Source organism: Lutjanus erythropterus, chromosome 5, assembly GCF_056507025.1.
Source record: "Lutjanus erythropterus isolate fLutEry1 chromosome 5, fLutEry1.hap2, whole genome shotgun sequence".
Classification (NCBI taxonomy): Eukaryota; Metazoa; Chordata; class Actinopteri; order Lutjaniformes; family Lutjanidae; genus Lutjanus; species Lutjanus erythropterus.
In genome coordinates this window covers 42218732-42224556 of record NC_139321.1, presented here as the reverse complement: position 1 = coordinate 42224556, position 5825 = coordinate 42218732, and the positions used below count along the sequence as shown (strand labels likewise).

General features: G+C 41.8%; 2 long non-coding RNA genes across 2 annotated transcripts; one reads left to right on the top strand and one right to left on the bottom strand.

Annotated features, from left to right (window-relative positions):
• Positions 1 to 1581: 1581 nt before the first annotated feature.
• Positions 1582 to 3814, top strand: LOC146327304 (uncharacterized). Its single transcript, XR_014770591.1, has 2 exons — positions 1582 to 1962; positions 3591 to 3814. It is a non-coding gene; the product is annotated as an uncharacterized LOC146327304 (long non-coding RNA).
• Positions 3626 to 5479, bottom strand: LOC146327303 (uncharacterized). The gene is made up of 3 exons (XR_014770590.1): positions 5177 to 5479; positions 4058 to 4203; positions 3626 to 3853 (listed from the first exon to the last, which is right to left on the bottom strand). It is a non-coding gene; the product is annotated as an uncharacterized LOC146327303 (long non-coding RNA).
• Positions 5480 to 5825: the final 346 nt, after the last annotated feature.

The following is a 5825-nucleotide window of genomic DNA, read 5'->3' as shown; positions in this document are numbered from 1 at the left end:
GCAGCCCCGCTCATAAACCTCTCCAACCGGTACACGGCCCTCTCTGGCAACCCTCCGAGTCACCCAGCTGATACTGCTGCTCTTGCGGCTCCAGCTCCGGCGGCTCCAACTACCCAAGATCTGGACCCCTCGCCAGGGATGGCAACCACCGACACCTTTGCCTCTCTCCCACTGACAGCTAGCAACACTCCCTGTTCCTCCAGGGTGGCAGAGGAACGTCCTGCATCCCACGAAGTGACCTCGGCTCCTTGCCGGGTGGCTCACCGCTCCACTGCAGAGTCTGATCATCGACCCTCATCAACTGATCTCTGTTTCCTGTCGCAGGATCCTGAAGGAGGCTGTACTCAGACGATCTGGAAGTCTTCCTCGCCCTGCACCAACAGGGAGTCATTCGCTGTCAGATGCTGCTGCCCCGCCACCGTGCTCGCCGACTTGGATGCACCACCCTCGGCCGACTGCGTCAGCACACAGCTCGGAGGCTGAATGTGCACCCTTGAACTCAGAGAGCCCACAGCTGTCAGGTCCTCGTCCCCTCTTCTCTCCAACTACATTAATTGGCGATTCAATAATCAGAAACATCCGTTTCTTTAACGCTGCCACCCATTGCTTTCCAGGAGCCACGGCCCCTGTCATTTTGGATAAACTCCCGGGACTACTCCGCTCACTCCCATTTTCTACACGGCGAGTGATTGTCCACGTGGGAACAAACAATGCAGCTCGGAAGCAGTCTGAGCTGACCAAGAAGGATTTTATCGACCTTCTGAACTTTTTAAGCACTACTGGAAAGTCAGTTTTTATATCCAGCCCCATTCCCACTTTGAACCGGGGGGCGGGTCGTTTTTAGCAGAATCCTCAGCCTGCACACCTGGCTTCAGTCTGCACGATATAGGTTTTATCAACAATTTTAATCTCTTCTGGAATCGCTCCTCCCTCTTAAAGACAGATGAAATTCACCCAAACAGGATGGGTAGCCGAACGCTAGCGGATAACATACAGCATAGCATACAGTCTTCTCCTCGTGATTGACTGTTTACATCCCACACCCCCTCCCTGGAATCTTCTTCTCCGTCGACAGCAACATCACATAGCACGCTTCCTTCCACTAGCTCCCCCTGTCGGTCACTTATACCATCAACCCTCCTACCTTCAGTATCAAGTATCAAGTGGAGAGCCAGTGATTACCCTGTGGGGCCTTCAATAACTCAAAGACCCTCCCCTACAACGCTGCCCATTTGGGTTGTGATTAGTAAAATACCTTATAGAGAGTCATCAACGTGCTCAGCAACCCCCACAAATTTGATATCCATTCCCTGTCTGCCACACACTGCCTTAGTCCCTGTCACTAGGTCTATTAAATTAGCCTTACTAAATGTTAGATCTCTAACCAACAAATCATTTTTAATTAATGATCTTATTACAAATCATAAACTGAATTTTATGTTTTTAACAGAAACCTGGTTAGACCTAAATAGCAATGTGACTGTAATTGAGTCATGCCCACCAGGTTATAACTTCTATCTATCTGTACAAAGGTGGACCTCGGTACGTTTTTATCTTTCGAGTATCTTGCACTTGTGCTTAAAGGTCTCATATTATGCCCCTTTCTGATAAGTTTTTATAGGTCTCAGAGGTCCTCAAAACATGCTTTCGAAGTTTGTTTCATAAAACACCACTCGGATCATACAGATCAGCGTGTCTTTATACCCCTCTATTTCAGCCTCTCTCAAAACGAGCTGTTTCTGTGCCTGTAGCTTTAAATGCAAATGAGCTGTGACTAGTCGCGCCCCTCTCTGGTGGTGGGCGTGGCTTGAATCAGCCGGTCCTGGCTGCTATGTTTACGCTGAACGCCATGACGGACATGGCTGCTGTCAGACGCGGTAGATTTTAAACATCTAATTTTGATCCAGAGGAGACTCCTGCAGAAATTCAAACACTGCGGATGTTGCCGGACGTGTCTGAATGGTAAGTCTACAACTTTGTGTGTCTTGATACTTTACAGGTTAGTCGATGTGTGTGTTGGTACAACGTTAAAATGTAACTAGCTCGGTAGCTAATGCTAACTGTAACTCACTCCACTTGTTCATTATTGAGGGAAATTTTGGCGAATAAGCGACATTATAATATGTGTATATAGTTAACCGTCATGCCTCCGGTGAGACACGTTAATACTCTGTGGACAAAGGACCTCTACAAGTGTTACAGGTGTCCCAATTACTGACATATTTTGACGATTGCTGACAATAATTATCTTTGTTTTACAATATCCTCTGCAGAGATGACTATCAAAATAGTCCTTTATGTAGCCACATTTTTTTTATCATAATACTGAACTTGTTTTATTATATATAAAAAATTTCAGTCTGTCTGTATAATTTATTATCATTTTATCATCAGTTTTCAGTCGTCAAGGCTGTGTGCAGTGGTTTGTAAACTACACTGTGCTGTCTCCACATAATGTGCAACAATTTACCTGTTCCTATATTATGTATTTGAAATTTGCCAAAGCTTCCTGCTCATCCATCACAGCTTGTCTAATGTCTTTCAGGTTTGAATTTCATAGGCCTAATATTTTGTTGAAATATTTATATTTTTCTAAATTTTGTGGATATGCTCACAACAAATCTTAGAATAGACTCTGGATAAATGTATTTATATGAGCATTTAAATCAACCAATGCTCTTATTATAATACATGTATCCTATAACACTTGTCCCTATCTTCAGCATACTGTTTTACACTAGTATGTGTACCACTGCTGTATATATTGTTGTACATCACTTACATACAAACGCATATGTTTACATATTCTTACACGTCTTAGTTTTTTTTCTACTGTTGTATATAGTTGAATTCACAATGCACATGTTAACTAATATTTTATTTTTATTTCTTAAAAGCTTTATCTCTACAGAATATTTTTATCTTAATTTCTATATACTATATGCTTATATTTGTAGAAATATATGTATATACTTATATTCCAGTCTTCCTTGAATAAGTTTAACTGTAACACTACCAATTTCCCTCCTGGGATCGATAAAGTATATCTGATTCTGATTGTGATAAGTCATTGTATATTGAGCAGGATAATGTACAGTGAGCCGGTCAGTATTATAAAATAAACCTCTTCAGAATGAAGTAAGACCCTCTGTTTTGTGTCAGGGTCCTGCATCATCCTGTCAGGGTTTATTTCATGACACTGACAGAAAAGATGTTCACAATATTGTTAGTTGTATTTATGAAGATAAATATGTCAGATTTTTTACAGTTTGCTTTACATTACTTAAGTTGGCATAACATTAGTGTTCACTAAACACCATAAATGGAGAAGCACACCCCAAAATAAACAGATACTGTTCATATTAAACATGAATTCACAAGACACAAGTTTTACACATACTGTGAGGCATTTATTGAATTGCATATATCACATCGTATAACATGTCAAATGATGTACCTATCATCCATGACAGTAAACTGAAAGATTCACTGAATCCATTTGAAAAAAAACCCCAAAACTTTGACACATCAAAGATAGATGTTTTTGAGGCTAAACTGGACATCTTTTCCATATGTTTAATTCGTTACAGGTATCAGCCTATAGGTTTCCTCATCACTCCTTGTCAAAGCCTGTCTGGTTCTTAGGATTGGCACCACGTTTCCTGATGCCCAGGGCCTCTATGTTGGATTCAGACCTCCTCTTAGTTGAACCAGGACACACAGCTGGCGATGACCTTCTCCTTGTCTGGCTCCTCATACTGTGGACTCAGGTCCTCTGGATCTTCATCCCTGTCTGGCACCGGGTCCGGAAACACTTTCTCAAAGATGGGGTCCATTAAGTTGGCCACATATCCTGTGCAATATTGCAGAAAAATTTTGTTTAAACTTCAAAAAAGTCAGTGCATTATGTTTATGTGTGTATTTATATAAGTTATTAATTTTCTATTTTATTTCTTTTTTTTTGTTGAAACCTTTACAACAACTGTTACAGTGATACAGTAAATACAACATGTACATGACTTAATTTTAGTTACAAATAAAAGAATGTAACACTTACAAAACATGGGCTCAGTCTTCACTGGTTTTGTTCTGCAGGCTCCTCTCATGGTCTTTGGGAAGTGCACTTTGAAGAGTTGGTCTCCACCAGATGTGATGTGTGGTTTGTCAGCAGGTTCACTGTAATACATAACAGCCAGGCAGAGTCTGAAAGTACAGCAGTACAGAGAAAATCAAAGACGTAAATAATGAACAACTGTAAATATTTTTTACAAATTAAAAGTAACCACAATTTCATTTACCTGCACAGCATTCCAAGAAATGGAAACACCAAGAGTCTTTCAAATGCCACTGACACAATACATGCAATCATACACTGCTATGGTCTAATATATTTATAATAACAGCTGATGTGTGTGACTTGGTCATTGTTACTATGCCGTTTTTGTGAGTAAAAAGTGAGTAGTCACATGATTTTATGAATTGTATTGATATCAAAGCAAAACAGTCGTCATTATGGACGTGTCCCTCTCCTCCTCCTGCATGTCCTGCACCCCATCTGTGTTGTTTGTAATGTAATGTAATGCAGGACTACTGTTACCGTACTGTCGTCCTTTAGCGCATCAGTGTTGAAGCACCGTAAACACTGAATAGAGGAGGGGGTGGTGTTGGTGAGGAAGCTGTTGTACCGGAGAAATTAAACTTATTTTCTGATTATTTTGGTTCTTACATTCTAAGCACAGATAAACACAACTGCATACCTGCACTAATCACAACGCCTGATTTAGTCTGAACACAAGTTTCTCGGCTTGATTTTGCAGCAGGTCGCTACACATTTCAGGTATGAGACAGTTAGCAGCTTGATGCTAATCTAAGTTACACAGCAGGCAGAGGAGAGAGGAAGCGTCCATAACAACAGAGTCGATAACACAAACCCAGCAGCATGAAGTCACACAAAAACTGACATGAAAAACAGTCACCAGCATCCAATTTACTATTCTGTTTAGTTAACTGGCTTCATATGAGGCTTAACGTTCACACAGATTATCTTGACTTTTCCTCAATATTATACTCCAGCGTGTCCACACACAGTAGATGCTACACATATTAGCCGCGATGCTAACGGCAGGATGAGAGGCTAAATACACAGTAAAGCAGCATAAAGATGACAAAAACTTACCGCTGCCATGTCTGCAGTTATGTCACAGTCGGTACTGATCCATCCTTAAGCTTCAGTTTTGAAGTAAATCCTGCTTTGTACCGACCGTCGATGAAGAAGCAGTCCGAAGTAAAATGGTTAGCACCCACACACACACGCAACACTTTACCGGTGTTGTGAGGACATTTTACTTAAAAATAAAATTAATAAATGAATCCACTGGGTCTTCTGTGGGTCAGATGACGGGAGTAAATGCAGACATTTGTGCTCGTTCCTGCAGCCAACAACAGAGGACTTGTTGTGCTTTCCTAGTGCCTTTAACATCGTAGTTTGCCTGTGTAGCGTTCCCGGAGAAAACGATGGCCAGCGGGAGGCGGACTCGTAGGTTTTCAGTGGGCGGCACAGACAGGCAGCACAGGGAGTGTCTCCGGCTCAGAGGAGGTGCTTGCCCGGCTATGACGTCATAGCCGGGCACAACTCTAAACGGAGCGTTTTGGCCGACATTCACTGAAAGGTGGAGCAAGCAAGAGAGGGAGAGAGAGGATTGTTCTCATATCAGGGGAGTTTGAAGGCAGGCCGGGGACACATATTTTCACTGGAAAACATGAAAAAGTGCATTTTGCATAATATGCTACTGCTGATCAAGCAGTACTCATTCTAACAATATACA